We start from the raw sequence: 21,775 nt of genomic DNA, 5'->3' as shown, positions 1-21,775 counted from the left end.
GAATATTAGACCTTGAGTCTGAAAAATATGGATTCAAATTTGACCTTGGATGACTAGTCATATGATTTTGGGCACTTCATAGAACCTCTGTCTATCTCGATTTCTTTAACTATAAAAAGGCACCACTCAACTTCTCAGAACTGCTGTGAAGATCAAATCAAATCAAATATTTGTAAAGAGACATACTATGTACTTAATAGAAGGTTGTTTCATTCATTCCTTAGTTTCCTGATCTGTAAAATAAGGAAATTGAACTGAATGATGTCAAAGGTCCCTTCTACTTCCGAGTAAGATTCTATCACCTTTACAAGCTTAGCCTACCCCCAGAAGATCAAAGTCTTTCAGGATTACTATTGTTCTGTCCCATCCTAACTTTAAAAGTATAAAAGGATGTAAACTTTTTCTTCATGGTTATTACCCCCATTTTGCCCTCTGGTATTTGGGAGTGTTGAGAAACAGGGTGAGGCATTATTCAATCATGGACCACTAGATGGGGTAGAAAGCAAGGTTTTCATTTGATTCATCTGAGCAGATTTCTCCCTTGTCCTTCTCCCCTTATCGAACCACCCAACCACTCAAGATTACCTGGACTGGCAAGATTGTGGTTTCCTGGCATCCCTGGTTATCCCCTACATCTCCCTGCTTGAATTTTCACTGAATTTCTGAAACTATCCTTTCTCCTGAAAAACAAGACTTGCTCCCACTTTCCTTTGAAGGGTGCATGGAGGAGGAAACAGGCACTGTGCCAGGAAGCCCCAGGACACACCCTCTGTCTGGATTCCACTTCCCTACCCCATTCCATTCTTACTTTTTTTGTAGCTCCTGCTTGGATCTGACACTGTTAAGACCCAAGTGAACGCTGGTCTTCAGAATAATCAGGTGAGTTCAGGGTTGAGGAAGATATGGTTGGTGAATAAGTGAGATGGGCTTACCAAGGCAGCTGGTGAAGAGATAGACCATTACTGGTTTGACTCCAAAAGGGTGAGAGGAGTGAGGAAAGGAGATCAAAGTCTGAAAGGGGTTGAGTGGGGACTGGGGAGGTAGGCAGAATCTAGGCAGAGCAACCAGAAGTTTCTATTCTTCAAAGCATCCAGTAACAACATGCAAGCTGTCAGGTATTCTTTTGGCATCTTATTGACTGGGCACTTTTTCTAAGGCAGGATTATACCTCTGAGTTAAGGGTCATGAGGATATCTACTTAGTAGGAGCTCCTAATTGGGGAAGTCAGGGAGAGACGTCCAAGTTCTCAGCAGGTGTGTTTTGAAGGGATGTTACTAAGTTGCTCTGGGGAGGTAGGAAAGGGACTAGATCTGTGATTTCATTGTTATATCAAATTTTTAGATGGGGAAACTCTTTCTATAGATGCAGGCCAGCACTTTGAGAACTTAAAGACAATCTTAGAGAGTTTTCTTGCACATCCAGAGTGCACTAAATGCAGGATTTGAACTTGGGTCTTTCTGGCTTTGGGCTGTCTATCTACTATGTCACAATGGCTAAAAAAGAGAGTCTGGGTAAAAAATGGTAGAGAAAAGGGTAGAAAAAAATCTGTCATCAGTTTGGGAGCTGGGAATGAGTAGAATATCCAACTTAGGCTGAGCTATAGGATTTGGGCTTCTGAGTCTAAGTGAGAACGAGAAAGGGAAGCAAAAGATTTATAGATGTTTGGGCATCCTCAGGACAGGGTTTTTTCTCAAGATATAACATTCGTTGGAGCTAAGTAATTTCTTAGGGCAGCTGGTGGTGTAGTGGAGAGAGCAATGGATTTGCTTTATGAGTAAAAATCCAGCCTCAGATAATAGCTGTGTGATTCTGGGCAAGTTACTTAACCCTGTTGGCCTCGATTTCCTCATCTGTAAAATAAACTGGAGAAGGAAATAGCAAACTACTCCAGTATGTTTGCCAAGAAAATCCCAAATGAGGTCACAAAGTGCCAGGAACAAATGAAACAACTCAACAACAACAAAAAATTTCTACAAGACTGAAATGAAACAGGAATGAGAAAAAGAGCTTTTGTAGGTAGTGGTGGTAGGGGAATGTCTCCTTCCTCAAAATGTCTAGACTATCATGGATAGAGGGAAAGAGATGGGATGATTCCATTCCCTCTTCCTCCCCCCCCCCCCCCAATAAATAGACTTTATTTTAAAGAGGAGAGAAGATGATGGAGAATCACAGGATCCAGATTTAGAAACCATTTAGTCAAACCTCATAATTTTATAGATGAGGAAACTGCGGCCTAGAAGGAGGAAGTGGTTTGCCCAGTATCTCACCAGTCTAAGTAGTAGAAACCTAGATTCAAACTCCAGTTCCTTGACTTGAAACTTACATCATCACAGTGACAAGGGGCCCTATTTATCTAGGGACTGATAAATTGGGAAAGGGGACACTCCCTTGCATAATGCCTACATATCCCTTTGACAGCCTTATAGCATAAAGGGGATTTGGACTCTGACCTCATGAGGCCCCAGGAAGTTTGCTGCAGTAGAAATAGAACAGACCACATCTTTCCTTCAAGCTGAAGTCTAGTCTACTATATGTCACTGGCCCTTTGGGGATGATGGGGGAAGAGATGTGAATGTCTTCAGCCATAGAGATTTTTATTCTTTTTTTCTTTTGTTAGTTAATGACATTTAATATTTACCTTATTTACTAACTCTAAGATCTTTGTTTTTCTTAGGCAGATAGGGAGGAGAGAGCCTCTAGGTGCAAAAGCAGATTCCTAGAGACTCACATCCCCACCACTCACTCTTTCTCTGGCCTAGAAACTACTTCATTTATTTCTCCATCCTCAATTCAACAAACATTTGTTAAGTCCCTATATTTAATATACTGTATTTGATACTTCAAATGCAAAGGAAAATATGCCTTCAACAAGCATATGTTATCCTTGAAGAAGAGCAGTTTAGGACAACTTGTACACAGGAAGTAAATGCAAAGTACAATGGTACTTTGGTGCTCTTCATTAATTCATTCCAGAAGGCAGGGCGAGTACCAAATGAATTTTTCCCATAAGGAATAATGTAAATTGAATGATTCTGTTCCAGACACCCAGAAAACCCAGATTTTACAAGGTATTATATGCATTAATGAAGTAAAAACAATAATTAGATTAAATAAAATAGTTTTTGACTTAACTTTACCTGTATTGAGAGGAGATCATGGGCTAATGATGATGAGGAGAAATGTTATTGTCTGGATAAGGAGGCCCCTTCTATAATATCTGAGGGCAATTGCCCTTCTGGAATTCTTTTTCTTCCTCTTTTCTGTCCCTTATCACTACTGAACCCTCTTTGAGACTCATCAGGTGTAAGTAAACTTCACAAGAGACCTATTCAATGATGTTCATTTTTTTCTGCATTTAAAAATTCCTCTAAAGTGGGAAATGGTCTGGTATTTTAAGAAATTTACAATTCTGCTTGTTAAAGCTTTGTTAGGGTGATATTTTCCAACAAAATTTGCAAAGGCAATAATGAAGGCTAAGAAAAGGCCGTTGGATTTGTTTGTTAAATAGTCCATGGAGGAATTCCATGTGAACTGGAACAACCTCCAGAAATTGATGCAGAGTGAAAGGAGCAGAACCAGGAGAACATTATACACAGAGACTGATACACTGTGACCCAATTGAACCCAATAGATTTCTCTACTAGTAGTAATGCAATGTTCCAGGACCATTCTGAGGGACTTATGATAAAGAACACTACCCACATCCAGAGAAAGAACTGTGGGAGTATAAACACAGAAGAAAAACAATTGCTTGATCACATGGGTTGGTGGGGATATGATTGGGGATGTAGACTCTAAATGATTACTCTAGTGCAAATATCAATAATATGGAAATAGGTCTTGATCAATGACACATGTAAAACTCAGTGGAACTGCTTATTGGCTATGGGAGGGATGTGGGAGGATAGGAGAGAAAGAACATGAATCATATAACCATGGAAAAATATTCTAAATTAATTAATTAAATGAATAAACTTAAATAGTCCATGGAATCATGAAAGTGCGACAATTGGTTGACTATAGGACCAAGATTGTGAAAGGAGGGAATAGAGGACAGATCAAAGGTAGAATATGGATGGATGAAGGATTCGAGGTTGTAGTGAGGATGAGAGATAGATTTAGGGAAAAGGAGGCAAAGGAAGAACCAAAAGATATAAGATCTTCCCCAAATATATGGAATGCCACTTATTCCTTCATGTAGTGAGGCCATAATACAGATTGAGACAAAAGTCTGAGAGATTTAAGGTATTAAAATTATGAAAATAGAACAATTGTATGCAGTGGTTAGAGGCAGCTAGGTGGCCCAGTGGATAGAATGCAATCTGGACTCAGGAAAACCTGAATTCAAATCTATGTTCAGGAACGTACTAGCTGTGTGACCCTAGGCAAGTAATTTAACTTCTGTTTGTCTAAGTTTTCTTATCTGTAAAATGGGGATAATAACAGCATTGCCCTTCCAGAATTGTCATGAGAATCAAATAAGACAATATTTGTGAAGCTCTTATAAAACCTCAATGTGCTATTATTTATTACTATTATTTCTATGTGAGTGAAGCAAAGTGAAGAAGTTCATGATAATTTAGTAAGGGGATAAATTGGGAGACCAGGGTGGTTGAGGACACATAAGTTCCTGAGAATAAAAGGAGAGAAGATTAAGAACATGGTACTGAATTCCCTGAGAAAGGAGAAAGAATGGATTTAGAAGACAAAAAGAACATAACTGTGACAAGAAGTTGGCCTGAGAGGTAAAAATGGATTGAATGAACTTCAGAAGAACTTGCTGAATGAAAGTTGCAAAGTAATAGGAGCAAAAAGTCAAACTACTTTGAAAACCCCAAATGGGATCACAAAGGTCTGGGACATGACTGAAATAATTGAACAACTTCTCCACTGGCTAAGGTTCAAAGGTAATAAGAGTCAAAAGTACTAAGAAACATTAAAATTAAATTGTGGATGGACTCTGAATATATTATTAGGTAGTTGCCAGGGATTTAATTTCTAAATCCCAAAATGAATTATTAAAGTAAATGGAATTTATGGTAGTTTATTCACAATATTTACAATAGAAGGAAGATATTAAGGAATGAGAGAGAGAGAGAGAGAGAGAGAGAGAGAGAGAGAGAGAGAGAGAGAGAGAGAGAACAAACTCTGGCTTATTCTGATATCAGTTAAAATTTCTAACTAGCCAGGGGAAGAGAGTCTCAAGAAGATGGGCCTTACCTGGAGGCTTCACGCCTCCAGAAAAGTGGGGTCACTAAGTCAGCTTTTCACTCACCAATAGTGTCAGTCTAAAAGAAGTCTGGGTGTTTGTATTCCGGTTGCTCCTCCGAGTCAGTGCCCAGATCTCTGAACGACTGTCTGAATGTCTGAATCCATATGAATGATCCTTCACTCCAAGCCTGGGTGACTGACTATCCTCTTCAGTCTTTTCCCCTCTATTTAAAGACCTTTTTCTCGTGTCACCTCCTCTAAATTTTCAGTTCTACCAATCACAGAAGACACTTTTCTCCAGGACTGCCCATTCTTTAGTTCTCACCTTCTTTGGTTAGATTTTCTCCAGGATTGCCCACTCTTTAGTTCTCACCTTCTCTGGTTAGATTATATCTTTTTGGGTTACTTAACATCTTTGTGCTTAATTCACCTTTTTTAGTTACTTAACACCTTTTTGTGGTTAATTTACCTTTTGTAGTTACTTAACACCCCTTTGTAGTTAAAATCTAAAAATATATTGTAGCTTAAAATTCTAGCTTCACTATAAAGTAAGAGCTAAATACCTTCATTGTTACAATCAGGAGATAGCTAAATCCAATCTTCACAGAAATCAGGACTCAGAACCATAGAGAGAGGTCTGAAGTTCAAGAAGTTGGAAAGAGTGGGGAAGAAGCTTCTGAATTAGAGCCATTAGGATGAGAAGCCCCATTCATTCATGGACTAATAAATAGGAAAAAGAGGCTCCTTTCCTTATTTGAATCAACAAGCATTTGCTGGTTGTATCTACTTTGACCGCTAAATAGTCCATTAAAACAAGAACTGGAGCTGACTGTGACTCAGATTGTGAGTTTCTTATTGTAAAATTCAGTCTTAAATTGAAGAAAGTAGGGAAACCATCAGACTATATAGGTATGACCTAAATAGCATCTCTTATTAATATGAAGTAGAAGTTATGAATAGATTTAAGGGATTAGACCTGGTTGAGTGCCTGAAGAACTATGGACAGAGATTTATGATAACATATAGGAGGCAGCAACAAAAACATTTAAAAGAAAAAGAACAAGAAAGCAAAATGGCTCTTTGATGAAGCTTTACAAATAGCTAAGGAAAGAAGGGAAAGGAAAGGAGAAGGGGAAAGATATACCCAAGTAAATACAGAAATACAGAGAATGGCAAGGAAAGATATGGTTTTCTTAAATGAACAAAGCAAAGCAAAGAAATAGATAAAAATAAGAGAATGTGAAAGACAAAAGATCTCTTAAAAAAAGAAATATCTAGGGAACATTTAATACAAAAATTGGCATGATAAAAGACAAAAATGATAGGGAATTAACAGAAATAGAAAAGATTAGGTAGTGGTAAGAAAGTACAGAAGAGAAGGCATTTAGGTTGCTCAGTGGATTGAGAGTCAGGTCTAGAGATGAGAAGTACTAGGTTGAAATTTGGCTTCAGACATTTTCTAGCTGTATAACCCTGGACAAGGCACTTAACCCCCATTGCGTAGCCCTGATGGCTCTTCTGCCTTGGAATCAATATGCAGTAATGATTCCAATATGGAAGGTATGGATTTAATACACACATGCACACACACAAGATCTATACAAGAAAGATCTTAACTTTAATGATAACTATGATGGTATGGTCATTAATCTAGAATCAGATAGTTAGGAGAATAAAGTAAAGTGGGCCTTATAAAGCATTGTTAATAACAAGACCAGTGGAGGTGATGGAATTCTAGGTGAGCTTTTCAAAATTCTAAAAGATGATTCTGTTAAAGTACTGCACTCAATATGCCAGAAAATTTGGAAAACTCAACAGTGAATTCCTGGATTGGAAAAGATCATCTTACATCTCAATCCTAAAAAAGTGAAATGCCAAAGAATGTTCAAGTTACCAAACAATTGTACACAGTTCACATGCCAGCAAGATTATACTTAAGATTCTGCAAGCCAAGCTTCAGCAATATGTGAACCAAGAATTGTCAGAAGAGCAGGCTGGATTTTGAAGAGGCAAAGGAACTAGAGACCAAATTGCCAAAGGAGTTCAAGTAAAAAAAGTCTACTTCTGCTTCCTTGACTATGCTAAAGTACATGATTGTATGTATCATACTAAAATGAGGAAAATCCTCAGAGATGGGAGTACCAAATCATCTTATTTGTCCTCTGAGAGACTTATATAGGGGCCAAGAAGCAATAGTTAATATTGTATACTAAACAACTGACTGGTTTAAGATTGGGAAAGGAATATGACAAGACTGTATACTCTAAACTTATTTATTTAACTTACATGCAGAGTACATTGTAAAATGTCAGGCTGGATGAATTGAAAGTGGGAATTTGGGTTGTTAGGAGAAATATCAACAAATTTTGATCTGCAGATGCTATACCACTTTGATGACAGGAAGTGAAGAATTAAGAAGCCTCTTGATGAGGGTAAAGATGAGAGTATAAAAGAAGGCTTGAAGCTTAACTTTAAAAAAATATCATGGCAACTAGTCTATCACTTCCCAGCTAAAAGAGGAATAAGAAATAGAAGCAGTGACAGATTTTGTATTCTTGGGCTCAAAGATTATTGAAGATGACAACATGAAATTAAAAGATGCTTGCTACTTGGAAGGAAAGCTATAGCAAATCTGGACAGCATTTTAAAAAGTAGAGATGCCATCTTGCTGACAAAGATCCATATAGGCAAAACTATGACTTTTCCAGCAACAATGTATAACTGTAAGATTTGATCTACTGGAAAAACTGAGTGCTGCAGAATCAATGCTTTGGGATTATAATGATGGAGAAGACTTTTGAGAGTCTATAGCAAGGAGATCAGTTAACATTTAAAGAAATTAATTCCAACTATTCCCTGGAAGGTCAAATACTGAAGCTGAAGCTGAAATACTTTGGCCTTCTACTGAGAAGACAGGACTTACAGGAAAATACCTTGATGTCGAGAAGGATTGAAGGCAAAAGGAAGAAGTGATGGCAGAGAATGAGATAGATAGTGACATGAAATCAATGAACAAGAGTTTGGACAGAGATGGTGAAGAATAGAAAGACCTGGAGTGCTATAGTCCATGGGATCATGAAGAACTGGACATAAATGAATGATTGAACAACTATAAGCCAAGCATTATGCTAGGCACTGGGGATGTAAGTACAAAGAGTAAAATAATTTCTTTCTCAGGGAGCTTCCATTCTTTTTGTAAAAATTCTACTTTATTTTCTTTTCTAGATTCTCTCCCTATCCCACTCTCTCCTATCCATTAAGAATGCAAGAGATACAAGATCCATTACAAATATGAAGATACATAAAATAAATTTCTGTATTAACCATATATGAGGGGGGAAGAGAGGGAAGGAGGGAAGGAGAGAGATACTATAATTTGCAGGGCTCTTTATGGAGGTGGATAGTATTTTTTAACATGAACTCTTTTGAATGGCATTAGGTACTGATGTGGATCAAAATTACCAAGTTTTCCACAGTTGATTTCCCTTTCAAAATCACTATGACTGTGTAACTTGTTCTTATTGTGTTGTTTACTTCATTTTACATTGGTTCATATAAGTCACGGGTCCCCAAACTACAGCCTGCAGGCCAAATGTGGTCCCCTGAGGCAGTGTATCTGGCCCCCACCACATTTCCGGAAGGGGCACCTCTTTCATTGGTGGTCAGTGAGAGGAGCACTGTATGTGGCAACACTGCAAAGTGGGGCATCATTTCTGGTGACATAATCCTTTGCATGGTGCCTTAGAACTAGGTGCTGTGCAAAGGCTTATGTGGCTGCACAATGGAAGATGTCAGCATGGTGAGTGGTGATCTGGGGGAGGGGATTCCACACTGTGTATACTGCTGCCCAGTTAGGGTTAGGTTTTTATAGTCCGGCCCTCCAACAGTCTGAAGGACAGTGAACTGGCCCCCTGTGTAAAAAGTTTGGGGACTCCTTATATAAGTCTCCCTAGGTCTTTCGGAAATCATCCCTTGCATAGTTTCTTACAACACAACAGTATTCTATCACATTCATGTATCTTAACTTTTTTAACTATTACCAAATTGTTAAGCACTCTCTCAGTTTCCAATTCTTTGGCTCTTCAAAACAAGCTGCCATAAATATTTTGTACATATGGATCCTTTTCCTTTTCCTTTGATTTCTTTGCATATAGATCTATATCAAAGAGTATGCCCAGTTTTATAGCTTTGGGGACACAGTTCCAAAATACTTTCCAGAATGGTTGAACTAGTTCATAGCTCTACCAATAGCACATCAGTTTAACCATTCTCTCAAATTTCCTTCAGAATTTGTCATTTTCCTTTTCTTTCATTTTAGCCAATGGGCATGAGGTGCTACTAGAAATTTACATTTCTCCAATTAGTAATGATTGGGAGCTTTTGTTCATATGAAAATTGATAGATTTGATTTTTTTTTCTCTGCTAACTGCCTGTTCATATTAATTGGGAAATAACTCTTAGACTTATAAATTTGACTTAGTTCCCTATGTTTGACAAATAAGATTTCTATCAGAGAAACTTGCTGCAAAGATTTATCCTCCAGTTTCCTGCTTTCCTTATAATTTTATTTTTTTAAATATTTTTAAATTTATTACACATTTATTTTAAGAATTTTTCTTTTAAAAATTTAAGTTTCAAATTTCCTCCCTCCCAGACCCTCCTGCACCCACTGAGAAGGGAAGGAATATACATGTGAAATAATGTAAAATATTTCCATATTAGTCATATTTTTAAAAAGTAAGAAAAACAGAGGGAGAAAATTATATTTCAATTTGTATTGAGAGTTAATAATTTACCCCCCCCCCCCAGAGATGGATAACATTTTTTCATCATGAGTCCTTTGGATACTGTATTTATCAGAATGGTTAAATTTTTCACAGTTGTTCATTACTATAACATTGCTGTTACTGTGCACCATGATCTCCTGGTTTTCTTCATGTAATTTTATATTAGTTCATAGAGATCTTGCCATGCTTTTTCCTGACTCTATTCCTATCATCATTTCCCATGGCAAAATAGTACTCCATCAGAATCATATACTACAACTTGTTTAGACATATTCTAATTAATGATCATATCCTTAATTTCCAGTTCATTGCCATCACAAAAAAGTATCTATAAATATTTTTGTACATATAAGTCCATTTCCTTTTTCTTTGATCTTTTTGGCATATAGACCTATTAATAATATTTCTGATTCAAAGGATATGCAAAATTTTATAGCCCTTTGGGTCTAGTTCCAAGTTGTTTTGCAGAATAATTAGACTTGTTCATTACTCCACAAATATTTCATTAGTATACCCCTTTTTTCCCCTCATCCTCTCCAGCATTTGTCATTTCTGATAGGTGTGAGGTGATACTTCAGTTATTTTAATTTACCTTTCTCTAATTAATTGTGTTTTAGAGTATTTTTATGTTTATTTTTTATTATTATTTTTTAATTTTTTAGATTTTTAAATTTAATTTTTTCCTTTCTTTTTTCTTCAATCTTTTTGGCCTCTTTTCCCAATCTATTAATTCTATTTTCATAATTTTCTTACATCACTCTCATTTATTTCCCTATTTCCCCCTCTGCTACTCTTATGTCTTTCCTTAACTCTTCCAGGTATTCCTGTGGGTATTGGTCCAATTAACATTTTTCTCTGAGGCTCTTTGTGTAGCTATTTTCACATTATTGTCTTTTTTCCTCCCTGAGTTTGTGCTTTATTCATTTCTAAAAGCTTTTTATGATCAATCTTTTTTGTTGTTGTTTGCTCCTTTTTCGAGCATATTTCTTGATTTTGAACTGTAGGTTAAACTTGAGTTCTATTCACTGTGGCAGGAAGGTATTTTCCAAGCTATATGCTTTTCTGTGTTATTTTCAGAGATAATTCTGGGAGTCTGCAAGTATCTGGTTCTTCTAAGGTGGTGTGATCTTGGGAGAAGTTTAGTTATTTCTGTCCTAGTTTATACTCAGGTCTTTATCCAGGAAAGGCCTCTGGTCCCTTGCAACTAGCAGCACTACTACTTTCTTTGCCTTGGAACTGTAACCACTGCTTCTGCTTCCTTGTAGCTAACCCACAGTGCTTCTCTCTGCCTTGAAACTGTGCTCCAGAACTTCATATGAAAAAAAGAGTTACCAAAGCTATATTCAGTGTCAGAAGAAAGGTCCCTGTAATCTCTTTCTGGCCAGTCATCTGACCCTTGACCCCCTTACTATTTTTGGGATGAGAGATCCAGAAGCTGCTACTGCTGAGACTGATATTGTCACCTCTGTGTATGTGGCTTTTCTTTTCATTTTAGCTGCATTGGTTTTGTTTCTGAAGAAAACTTCAACTTTATGCAATAAAAATTATTCATTTTATACTTTAATCAAAAATGTTATAGAACATTATTTCACATGATTATTCATGGCTTTGATTTCTTCATCTGAAAACTGCTTGTTCATATCCTTTGGTCATTTATCAATTGGGGAATGGCTTATATTCTTATAAATTTGAGAAATTAAACCTTTATCAAAGAAACTTGTTTTGTTATTTCTTGATGTCTCATGGAATCATTAGCTTCCTTTTGGTTCTCATTTTTTTTAAACATTATTTTATTTGGTCATTTCCAAACATTATTCATTGGAAACAAAAATAATTTTCTCTTCCTCCCCGCCCCCCCCCCCCCCCACCTCTCCCATAGCCGGCACATGATTCCACTGGGTATCACACGTGTTCTTGACTTGAACCCATTTCCGTGTTGTTCGTATTTGCTCTAGAGTGTTCATTTAGAGTCTCTCCTCAGTCATATCTCCTCCATCCCTGTAGTCAAACAGTTGCTTTTCTTCGGTGCTTTTACTCTCACAGTTTATCCTCTGCTTGTGGATAATGTTTTTTAGATCCCTGCAGATTGTTCAGGGACACTGCATTGTCCCTAATGGAGAAGTCCATTACCTTCGATTGTACCACAGTGTATCAGTCTCTGTGTATAATGATTTCCTGGTTCTGCTCCTTTCGCTCTGCATCACTTCCTGGAGGTTGTTCCAGTCTCTGTGGAATTCCTCCACTTTATTATTCCTTTTAGCACAATGGTATTCCATCACCAACATATACCACAATTTGTTCAGCCATTCCCCAATTGAAGGGCATCCCCTCATTTTCCAATTTTTGGCCACCACAAAGAGTGCAGCTATGAATATTCTTGTACAAGTCTTTTTCCTTATTATCTTTTTGGGGTACAAACCCAGCAGTGCTATGGCTGGATCAAAGGCCAGTCAGTCTTTTATCGCCCTTTGGGCATAGTTCCAAATTGCCCTCCAGAATGGTTGGATCAATTTACAACTCCACCAGCAATGCATTAGTGTCCCCACTTTGCCACATCCCCTCCAGCATTCATTACTTTCCATAGCTGTCATGTTAGCCAATCTGCTAGGTGTGAGGTAATACTTCAGAATTGCTTTGATTTGCATCTCTCTGATTATAAGAGATGTAGAGCACTTTTTTATGTGCTTATTAATAGTTTTGATTTCTTTGGCTGAGAACTGCCTGTTCATGTCCCTTGCCTATTTATCAATTGGAGAATGGCTTGATTTTTTTGTACAATTGATTTAACTCTTTGTTTTGGTTCTCATTTTTAATAAATTATTCATCATTAAAGTTTTGTATCTCATTTTACCATTTGGCCAATTTTCATATTTATGAAGTTATTTTTTGTACTTTTTAAAAAGCAAGTATTAGTTCTCTTCTCATAATTGTTTTACATAGCTCTCATTTCTTCACCCCATTTGTCTTTTTCTGCTCCTATTTGATTATTTTTTCCTTACTTCCTTGAGAATCTGTATTTTTCTTTAAAGCTTTGCTTGTAGACATTTTCAAATAATTATCTTCTAAGTTCATGTCTTGAGTCCCCCCCCCCCCCAGTATTAGCTTTTTTATGTTTAAGTTCTTTTTTTTTGTTGTTTGCTCATTTTTTCCAATTTATTTCTTGACTTTGGATTTTATGCAAGAGTTGAGCTCTGTCCATCCCTTTGGGGAAATGTCTGGCTTGAGTTTCTGTTTTTTATGTCCTTCTGCTGCTTTTATAGCTCATTCTGGTGGCCTGTAGTTTTCAGTGCTTCCAAAGTGGTCTGGTCAAGGGAGAGATCTGTTCACTGCCCTTCTGGTCTATGCTTTTCAAATTCCTGACCCAGGTTGAGTCTGTTGGTTTGTGAGTAGTTCCGTTTTCATAGTCTATTGCTAGACTCACTCATAGTTAGCCTGCTGGGATATTCTACAGGTTTAGCTTAACTGAACTGTGGGCTCCCCATTGCTTTGGCCTCCTGCCATGATTTATTCCTCTGCAGGTTTATGTTCAGGACTAAAGTTCAAAACTGAGTTCCCACTCTCTTCTTAGGCTTAAAGCCATACAGCCATGGCTCAGGAACTTATTCCTTGTTCCTTATACAGATTGGGTTCTAATGCCCACTACCTTTCCTCCTCACTCTAGAACTATGACCTGTAGAAAGTGGAGTTTAGTTGCAAATTAAAGGAATCCAGAAAGGTCAGTAGCTGCATCTTAATGTAGTATCCTAAGATGCATTTTAATGCGGGAGAAGGATGCTACAAAACAGAGGTAAGGAAGGTCTATTTACTTTGCAAATTTTAAAGCATTATATAAATACTAGCTCTCTTTATTCTTATCCTTACTGTTCCTCACTCTAAATGCTCCATCTGCTTTCTCCATTACTTTGTACTTGCTAATCTTAATAATCCCATGCTTGAAATGTACTCTTTCCTTTGACGGAAGGTAATTTGACCTGGGAGGAGAAGCAGAGAAGAAATTATACTCATCCTTCAAGGTCCATCTCAAGTGTCACTTTGTCTATGTAGTCTTTCCTGATCCATGTCCTATCCTTATTCCCCCAGTTAAAATTTAATTCTTTTTCCATTTTCTGGTAGTATATTGTTTGTACCACATGATAGGATCTTGGTTATTTATTTGTTCATTTGTTTATTTTTCATATTTTAAAAAATTTCCCCATGTTTATATGATTCATGTTGTCTCCCTCTTTTCTTCCCTCCCCCTCCTGGAGTTGACAAGCAATTTCACTGGATTATACGTGTTTTGTCACTCAAAACCCATTTCCATATTATTCATTTTTGTTATAGAGTAATCTTTTAAAACCAAACGCCCCCAAAATATACCCATATAAACAAGTTACAAATAATATGTTTTCTTCTGCATTTTTACTCCGAGAGTTCTTTCTCTAGCTCTGGATAGCAGTCTTTCTCATAAGTCTCTTAGAATTGTCCTGGGATTAGTACATTGCTATTACAAATTGCAAAGGCTATTACATTTGATCATACCACAATGTTTCAGTTACTGTGTATAATGTTCTCCTGGTTCTGCTTATTTCACTCCACATCAGTTCGTGTAGGTTTTTCCAGTTCTTGTAGAACTCAAGTGGTTCATTATTTCTCATAGCACAATAGTATTCCACCATCATATACTACAATTTGTTCAGCCATTCCTCAATTGTGGGACAACCCCTCATTTTCCAATTTTTTGCCACCACAAAAAGCACAGCTATAAATATTTTTGTATGAACAAATCCAAAATCATTTAAAAAATCTTTTTGGAGTACAAACCTAGTAGTGGCATAGTTTCATCAAAGGACATACATTCTTTTAAAGCCCTTTGGGCATAATTCCAAATTGCCTTCCAGAATGGTTGGATCAATCCACAATTCTTACAGCAATGCATTAAAGTCCCAGTTTTGCCATATCCCTTCCAACATTTGTTATTTTGCTGTTATATTGTCCAATCTGCTAGATGTGAGATGATACCTCAGAGTTTTTTTGATTTGTATTTCTACAATAAGGAGGGATTTAGAATGTTTTTATATAATTATTGATAGTTTTGATTTCTTCATCTGAAAAATGCCTATTCATATCTCTTGACCATTTGTCACTTGGGGAATGGCTTGGTTTCTTATAAATTTGAATTAGTTCTTTATATATTTGAGAAATTAGACCTTTGCCAGAGAAATTTGTTATAAATTTTCCCCCCACTTTGTTGCTTCCCTTCTAATTTTGGTTGCATTGGTTTTATTTGTACAAAAACCTTTTAATTAAATACAATCAAAATTATTCATTTTACATCTTGTAATGTTCTCTATCTATTGTTTGGTCTTAAATTCTTCCCCTGTCCATAGATCTGACAGGTATACTATTCTACATTCACCTAATTCACCTAAAATATCCCTCTTTATGTTTAAGTCATATATTCATTTTGAACTTATCTTGTTATATAGGGTATGAGATATTTATCTAAAAATAATTTTTGCCATATTGTTTTCCAATTTTCCCAGCAGTTTTAATCAAATAGTGAGATCTTATCCCACAAGCTGGAATCTTGGAAAGCACTTTAGAGCTTATCTAGTGCATCCTCTTAATTAAAAAACAGCCCCTTACCCTCCATCTTAGAATTGATACTCTGTTTTGGTTCTAAGGCAGAAGAGTGGTAAGGGTTAAGCAATGGGAGTTAAGTGACTTGCCCAGCGTCACACAGCTAGGAAAGTATTTAAGGCTAGATTTGAACCTGTGACCTCTTGTCTCTAGGCCTGGCTCTCTACCACTCAGCTATCTGGCTGCCCACCCCTGCCCCCCTCCTCATTTTTTAAATGAGAAAGCTAAAGCCTGGAGAAGTTAAATGACTCCCACAGGCAGTAACTGGCATGGTCAGGATTCAATTCTATACCTTCTGTTTTAAATCCAGAGCTTTTCCCATTATACCTTCCTGCCTCCTGTGATGATCGAATGAAATATTTGTAAAATACTTAGCCTTGCACATAAGTGCTTAATAATTTCTTATTCCCCTTATCTTCCTTCTTGTTATATTTTCATGCATGTTTTTGTGTGCTTATCTTATTTCCTTTGTATTGTAAAGATTAAAATTTAGGAATATGGGGAGACTGAGGCAGGTAGAAATTTGTTTCTCTCTGCAAGGAGTATTATATTTTTTTTAGAGGTTTATTAAAGGTTAAAGATTAAAGAAAATACAGAATAATAAAAAACACGTGCCTAGGCCAGAGGCCTAGGCCAAATAACCTCACATCACGGAAGAGACACATCTGCTCCAAAACAGAAGTCCAAAAGAGAGAAAAGAGCCCCAAAAACCTTTGCCACCAGCTTAAATCCTTCCTCGATCTCGGCCCACCTCAGAATTCCTGTGAGATTACAAAGCATTTTGGGGAAGTGGAGCAAAGGCTTGTGGGGATTGTAGTCCTGTATTCGAGTCTATTTTTTACAGTATTATAAGCTGTATGAGGGAAAGGGAAAGGACACTGCATTTACTTTATCTTCATCTTTTTTATATCTCTGCCTCTTGGTGTGTATTTGAAGTGTACAAGGAGGATTAGTGCCTCTGGTGTGAGAGTTTACTGAACCCTTTTCTGGACCATTCACCCACCTTTGGTATCTACCTTTCACCTAACTCTTACTTGTGGCTCCAAGAAGCTGTAATATGCACAGCAGTAACACCTGGGTAAAATCCATCTCAGTAGACAGGTTTAACCAAGTTGAGAGTAACTGACAGGCCTCAAGTACCTTGGTGAATTAGGGGGGATATCTAATCCAATATATGAAGACTTCCCCCAGTGGAATGGGTAAATGAGAACAACTTGTTCCAAAGGCTGTGAAAGTAGCTGAAGTAGGTGCTGTACAATGCTTAGAGTTTGGTCATACATTGAAGAAATCAAGGTCATCAAGAATACAAAGCATTCTTCAATTGGAAAATGGTCAAATAATATGAACACGTAATTCTCAAATAAAGAAGTTAAAACTATCTTTGGCCACATGGAAAAATGCTACAAGACAGTATTAATTAGAGAAATGCAAATTAAAATAACTCTGAGGTGCCAACCTGATGCTTATCAATCTTGCTAATATGACAAGAAAAAGAAAATGATGAATATTGGAGGGGATGTAGAAAAATTGAGACACTAAATACACTGTTAGTGGAGGTATAAACTGAGAGGAAACATCCTGGAGAGCAGTTTGAAACCATGTCCAAAGGGTTATCAAATTGTACATGCCTTTTGACGCTACCAGAATCCGTATCCCAAAGAGATTAAAGATAGGGGAAAGGACCTGCTTGTATAAAAATATTTATGATCTTTTTGTAGTTGTAAAGAACAGGAAACTGAAAGGATGCCTATCAATTGGGGAATGGCTGAACAAGTTGTGGAATATGCTTGTAATGGAATACAATTGTGCTACAAGAAATGATGAACAAGATGATCACAAAAAACCTAGAAAAACTTATATGAATTCATGCCAATTGAAGTGATCAGAATCAGGAGAATGATACACACAGAAACAGGAATAATGTATGATGATCAACTGTGAATGACAACTGTTATCAGCAAATGCAAGGATCCAGGATAACTCCAAGGGACTCATGACAAAAAAGGCTATCCACTTTTATAGAAGGAACTAATGGTGTCTGAATGCAGATTGAAGCATGCCATTCTTCACTTTATTTCCTCCAAGAATTTTTCTGTAGTGTAAGTGATATGTCTTCTTTCACATCATGATGAACATGGAAAAATGTATTATATGATAGCACATATACCTATATCCCAATACTTGCCATTTTGGGAAGGGTGGAGAGAGGATGGTAAGGAGAGAAAGAACATGGATCAAAAATGTCAGAAAGATTATTATAAATTGTATTGGCAAGTTATCTGGGGAAAAAAAAAGTAACGGTCATCTACTGCATCCCAGGCATCTTGACTTTTGTCCAGCCTTTGGACTTTAATGACTCTGGAAGAGAGAATGAGGCTGATGACTTTGTGCAACTCTGCCTCACTTCAATTCAACTCATGAGCCAGGAGAGTGATGTCTTTGGTCCTCTTCAAAAACAAGGGACTAAAAACAATACCCCTCTCCCAAAAGCTTAGCATCAGGCCTGGTACAGAGTAGGTTCTACATGTTGGAATGAAATGAATTGGGACTGGGGTCTTCTTGTATCCCCGCTCCTGATCTGACTTCTTCCTCAGGCCTCCTGCCCCAAGGATACTGGTTCTTCTGTGTGTTCTTCCATACACATACACAAGTTTTAGGCAGTCCTTTGCAAAGAGATCAACTTAAGAGAGGAAACTCTTTGTATGTTAATGGAAACCACTGTAGTACAGTGTAACCTTAGACATTTCTCTGTGAATTTACCAGTGAGCAATCAATTCCTTTTTATCCCAGCTCACTTCAACTATTCCCCCAAGTTTCAGGTTACCCAAATCTTCCAGTTTTCTCTCACTCAGAGTCCCTTCTAAATTGATTAGGATTTATTTGTTTGTTTTTTTCCTTTGGTTTTTTAGTTTTGCAGCATCTCCAATCCTCTTACATTTTGCTCCACTCCCAGATCATGACCAATATATTTTCTGTTTCCACCTGTTTCCTTCAGTCCTTCTCCCTGGATCTCAGACCTTAAGATGCAAAGAAAGCTCAGACTTCAGCCACTCTGTTCCTAACTCAAGGATTTGCATTTCTTTTCAAAAGTAATCAAGATGTTGCCCTTTCCTTTGTGTTTCCTTCACTCTTTCTTCTTGTGTGAATCACCAGTGACCAGAATAGGGCAAGGGAAGGTATAGATGAGTAGGACACTACTAGAGGGGGTTCTAAAAAGTCCCCCTAGAGAGAAATGAAGAGAAGTCTTTGAGAGGGATTTAGAACTCACTCTCTTTTAGAAATAAAAATGTACTTCCCAGCTGTGTGACCCTGGGAAAGTCACTTGACCCCCATTGCATAGCCCTTTCCACTCTTCTGCCTTGGAGCCAATACACAGTATTGACTCTAAGATGGAAGGTGAGGGCTTAAAAAAAAAAAGAAAAGAAATAAAAAGGTTCTTTCCCCAGCTCTGAGGATTAGATACAAGATTTTCCAAAAGGGCTTAGGGTCTCTGGTGGCAGTTAGGTAGTGCAGTGAATAGAGTGTTGGACTTGGAATCAGGGAGATTCAACCTTGCCTTAGACACTTATTAATTGTATGACTCTGGACAAGTAACTTTGCCCTGTTTGTTTCAGGTCTCGGATCTGTCAAATGAGCTGGAGAAGGGAATGGCAAACCACTCCAGTATTTTTGCCAAGAAAATCCCCCCAAATTCAAAATATTGGATATAGATGGGACGAGGAAGTTTTAGATACAACTGAAAAATCAACAACAACAAGAAGGGTCTGGGTAGTGGAGAGCAAGATATGATGGACCAAGGGGAGAGAATTGTGGAGAAAGATGGGATATTGTGGTAGAAGCCCTAGGAAACTGCATCTGGGTGGGGCCAGAGATAGAATTTCCTGGAAAGGGTGAGAAGGTGTGGTTTGGGGGGAGGGCAGAACTCTGAGTTCTAGATTGATAAAGTGAGATATAGTGGAAGAGTTTGAACTGTGGGAGACTGCTTCTTGGCAGCCTCCACCAGATTCCTGCTTTAGGGGAATTCTGAGCAGTGCTTCTATAGAACTCTGAGGTGTGGTTCTGAAAAGGAATCTAAGGTGGAGGAATAGGACTGACCTCCTGAAGACACTGATGCCTACTTCCTTCTGCTGTATTCCCAGCCTGGTCAAGTCCTACCTGAAAGTTGGTCTAGGAGAGCAAAAGAGAAAGGGATGGAGAAGATTATCGTAGATTTAGGGCTAGAAGGAACCTTTAAGACCATATCCTTAAATCCTTTTATTTAATAGAGTTGGAAATTGAGACCTGGAGAAGAAAAATGATTTGCCTAAGGTCACACATGTAGTGAGTAGCAGAGCTGGTATTCAATGTTATTTTCATACAGGTAGTGTACTTTTCTCTCCGCATTCTAACAAGGCAAGTAGGGTGAGTTAACATCCACATTCTCATTAAAGAAGCTGAGAGGTTTATAGACTCACCTTTGTTCATGAAAATGTTCCTTTTTTTCTGCTCCTCCTTCCTCTCAGGCTCCCTCTTTCTTCTCTTTCCCCCCTTTCTCTTTCTTTTCCATCTTTCTGGCTCTTTTCCTCTCCTCTTTCCCCCTTCTTTCTCCCTGTCATCCTTCCTTTCTTTTTTTGCTTTTCTTCTCTTTCTTTATTCCTCCATTTCTGTTTCCCTTCCTCCCTTCTGCCATACCTCTCCTCATCTCTCCCATTCTCTCCTCCTCCTCTCCCCTTTCCCCTGATCCTCTTCCTCTCCCCCCCCCAAAAAAAAAAACTGGTAGTACATAGCTAGATCTCTCCATTGTACTCATAGCCACACAAGTTTTAAGCTTTCCCTTTTCTGACGTGGGGTGGTTTGACCCTCCTTAAATAGCTTGGCATCTCTTTCCCACTCCCCACAATATTGGTGCCAGACTTAGCCTGGACACTTGTTAAGGCTTACTGAAGCTCAGAGATATTGAAATACTCAAGCAACTGAGATATTGACTCAATTCAAACAGCATTTCTGAAATCTATATATGTATGAAGTATTATTTTAGACATTAGAGATGGGAAGATGAAAAATGAAATGCCTTCCTTGAAGACATTTACAGAGCCAGAGCAGGAAGTCAAGTCATCTGTACTCTTTAGCAGCTGTGAACAGTAGGGAGAAGCATGTTTTGGGCAGAGGGTATTTCTTCAGATTCTAGAATCTATATTTCTATAGGTCCTATTCCATTTATTCATAAGATTAAAACTATACACCAACAGGTAACTGAGCACATGACTTTTTTGTTACAAGAGGTGTCTTGTAGACATAGCTCTTCTACTGGCTCTCTTCCCTATTCCCACCCAGAGTCAGCTGGACCTCTAGTTGACAACCTTCTGCTGTAATGAGCAACCACATGATGTAGGTTGCCACCAACATCATATCCCTCATCTTCTTGTTCTCTCAGCAGTGTTTGACACTTTTGATCAACCCCCTTATCTTTGATACTTTTTTTCTCTGAGTTTCTAAAACACCACTTTCCTCTGGTTCTCCTCCTCCCTATCTTATCTCTCCTTAGTCTTTTTTGTTGGATCTTTATACAGATCATGCCCACTTAATGTGGGTGTCTGTTCTGCCCTCTTCTTTTCTCCCTCTATATTACTTTATTAGTTCTTGAGGATTTAATTATCATCTCAATGATGATAATTTGCAAATATACCTTTCTTTGGATCTCTAATCTAATATCACCAACTGCCTAGATGCCTTGAACTGAATGTCCAATAGACAACCAAAATTCAAGACATTTAATAATAGAACTTATTATATTTTCTCCAAACCCCTTCCCCCTTTCCAAACTTCCCTATAACTGGTGATGGTACCATCATCTTACTTGTCACTAGGCTCACCACCAAGGTGTCACCCCACAACTCCCCACTCTCTTTCATCTCCATTATCCAAACTTTTCTTAAGACTTGTTAATTTTACCTTTGTAACATCTTGAATATGCCCCATTCTGTCTTCGAACACTGATACCATCTTGGTAGTTTATCATCACTTCATATCTGAGTTATTGTAAGAGCTTGTTAGTCAGTCTTCCTGTCACAAACCTCTTCCCACTATAGTTCATCTTTCATTCAACTGTCAAAGTGCAGGTTTGACCACATCATTCTGATACTCAGGAAACTTCCAATGGCTCCCTTTTATCCTCA

The 21,775-nt window shown here is 37.7% G+C and overlaps 1 protein-coding gene across 1 annotated transcript in view; it reads left to right on the top strand.

The window, feature by feature from the left end:
• Positions 1 to 28: 28 nt before the first annotated feature.
• The window catches only part of UNC5CL (unc-5 family C-terminal like), a 41,148-nt gene continuing 19,401 nt past the window's right edge, over positions 29 to 21,775 (top strand). The window contains exon 1 of the mRNA XM_056818186.1: positions 29 to 879. The gene's annotated coding sequence lies outside the window, so the exon portion shown is untranslated. The remainder of the gene's footprint in view (positions 880 to 21,775) is intronic.

This window comes from Monodelphis domestica, chromosome 2 (assembly GCF_027887165.1).
Source record: "Monodelphis domestica isolate mMonDom1 chromosome 2, mMonDom1.pri, whole genome shotgun sequence".
Taxonomy (NCBI): domain Eukaryota; kingdom Metazoa; phylum Chordata; class Mammalia; order Didelphimorphia; family Didelphidae; genus Monodelphis; species Monodelphis domestica.
This window is presented reverse-complemented; position numbering and strand designations above follow the sequence as displayed.